This window comes from Cupressus sempervirens, chromosome 4, assembly GCF_028749045.1.
Source record: "Cupressus sempervirens isolate cs-2001-9-10 chromosome 4, ASM2874904v1, whole genome shotgun sequence".
NCBI classification, from domain to species: Eukaryota; Viridiplantae; Streptophyta; class Pinopsida; order Cupressales; family Cupressaceae; genus Cupressus; species Cupressus sempervirens.
This window is the reverse complement of record NC_143121.1, coordinates 704,243,654-704,246,656: the sequence shown is the minus strand read 5'-3', so window position 1 is coordinate 704,246,656 and position 3,003 is coordinate 704,243,654.

Here is a 3,003-nt window from a genome sequence, read left to right as displayed (position 1 = left end):
TGCAGTGGTGAAAATAACGTGTATCCACCTTTCAATTAGTTCGTTCTTTTAAAATAATAATCACTAATATAACTCCTGTTGTTTACATAAGTTTGAGACTAATCAAAGAAGCTTGGAGTCACAAGCTCCTTAATTGAAACAACACTATCCTTGGTTTTCACGTTTACAATTTAATATAAGCTGTTTAGAGGGTGCCCTGAAGTAGACTTGTATATTTTCCCCAATAGTCCACAAACATCTCAGCATTTTCAATGTCTATTTGCTACAAGGATCAGTAAGACAAGTTTTAAGTGTATGGTTGGACAAGTACTAAGGAATATGGTTTTCTTGCTACCTGAAAATGTTACCTTACGAGCTCCGCAACAATAAACTTTATAACGTTCACCTTGAAGTTGAAAAGTCCATAATTTTTTGTAATAGTCATGAACTTGATGAGTTATTCTGTGTGCTATTTCATTTACTTCCATAATTGCAAGAACGTGTGGATGCAATAGGTACGGTTGCACACAAGTACGGCAGTAGGAAGTCCAGCTGACACATCCAGAAACCCTAAAATCTCTATAAAATTTTAAGAAAGCCTAAAATCTCTGCATTTAGCTTATTCATATGTTCACGAAACCTATTATCCACACATTTGTCAATGACAGAGAGAAGTATGGCAGAGAATAGATATGAAAGAGTATATCAGTTGACACTCACAGTCAGCTTGAGGTATGTAATTTTCTGTTCGTGTTTGAGATTGATTGGTAAGCAAAGAAAAAGAAAGACAGTAAGAGATTTATTGTTATGGAAAGAGAAAGAATGTAAGCTAGGATGATACGTGATCTTGGATTTATAGGTAAATGAATAACCTTTTTGAATTGTATTAGAGAGATGCATATCGTTTTTCTCCTCCAGCTCTTCTCATCTTGGTGATGGATCACTGAGTGTGATTCGAAATGTTTGATGGATCACTGAGTGTGATTCGAAATGTTTGATGTGAAAATTGGGCACACAATCAAATCCAGAATATCCAGAATAGATATGCATCTCTCTAATTCTATGACTGATTGTGGAAATCTCTTCATCTTTTTGAATTGGTCACCTTGTTCTGTGCATGTTGAGCTTATGTATTGAAATGTCACAACTCTCTTTATGTTGGTTAAGTTGTATACTCTTTATGTTTAATAGTTGGGATTGGTGATTTCTTTATTTGTTGGATGTCTTTTTTGTTTCTTTAACATTCAATTATTTCTCTGTAATTTTTTTCTGTATATTGAAAAAACAAACTAACTAACTAACTAAAGTAGGTATTAGTGCAAATGATTCAAACACAGAGATGCAAATAATGAGGGCAGTCTACCCAACAAAGAAAAATCATAATAGAATCCTGTCACTTCCTACCAAATGATCCAACATATGTAGCATTTTTGGAGGTAATTGTCCTCTATCCACTATATTAGAGGCCCATTGCCAATCAAATCCACTATGTCATTCCAGTGCCTACGAATGTGTGCGAAAATAACAGATTCTGAAGAGTCATATAGAGAAAGACACTTTCTAGTGTCTAAGAGCACAATTAAATTTAATAGCATACCAAATGGTGAGAGCTTCCATTAAATTATTTGTATGAATGTTGGTATAAACAGAAAAATGATCTGTGTCTATTTACTTTCTATTTAATCCATAGGTATTAAATAGTAAAATAAGATCATTATTAAGTTAGATTTATTTTTTCTTGAAAAGGACTTTCTAAGTGAAAAGGTTGCATATTCATTTTACTTTTTTTTTAAATTATGTATGTTTTAGATTGTATGGTCATTGTATATATATTTTCCCCCATACATTTGAATCAAATTACTAGTTACTTTATATAAATTCAACTTTGATGCATGTTTGTTCATCACTTCCTGGTCATTTGAAATATTTGATTTTCCCTATGACAAAAAATTAGTCAATTTCAATAGCCTTTGAAACAATTTCTCATTACATTGCAATTGTAGCTTCTTCTAGAAAAAAAGAAAGTCGTCTGGCCAGATTGTTTGATGAGGTGATAAAATCACTCAAATATTGGCTTGGTCAATTTCATAGGGGGCCCGTTTGGTGAGCGGAATAGGAATAAGTATTCTAGAATACGTATTTCAAAAATTGTGAATTCCTTGTTTGGATGCACCAAAACGGGATTGGAATACGAAGCAAAAATGGAATAGGTATTCCATTTTTGATCCAAAAATGAGGTTTTGCAATTCCACCAAAATAGGTGGTATTGGAATACGTATTCCTATTGTATTTTTTTTAATTTTAGAAAACATAAATTTTCGGGTCCGCGAATTTCCATCAAATATTCGCTGAACCAAACGGAGAACAAGAATACGTTCTATTCCAGAATACGTATTCCTATTCCGCTCACCAAACGGGCCCTAAAAGTTCTACCATGCATTCTATGTAACAATATAACACACGATGGCAGCAAGCATCACTTGTTCAGTTTTTATGATTAGGAAAAATTGATGCAAGTGGTAGCGCTCTAGATAATGTAGAATTATATGGAGTACACTTAGTCATTGGTACATTTCTTCGAAGACCAACACAAACTTAATCAAACTTAGTGCTCTTTATAAGGTGTTTTGAATTCTTTATTGGGTAGCCTCTTTCCTCACCTTTCTTTTTTAAATAAAGAGAACATTAAACAAGAACTTTAAAAGCCTTACACACTTTTCGCTTCCCGCCAATGTATTTAGTTGAGAAAAACCTAGTTTTATCATTAGTCTATTACTCCGCTATCTCGTTAGCTTCATATTATTGGGTGGAAATGGATTAATATGGTGATTAACATGGAGCGGCACTCAAATTTGCAATTTTATTTGTCAAAGCTTCAATAGTATATGATTTGTTGAAGCTTCAATAGAATATGATATTGGCAAAATTTTGAAGCTTGAATAGAATATGATATTGGCAAAATTAAGAAGCTATTGTATTTAGTTATCGAGTCATTTTGATAAATTGAGTTTATTATTCGAACCA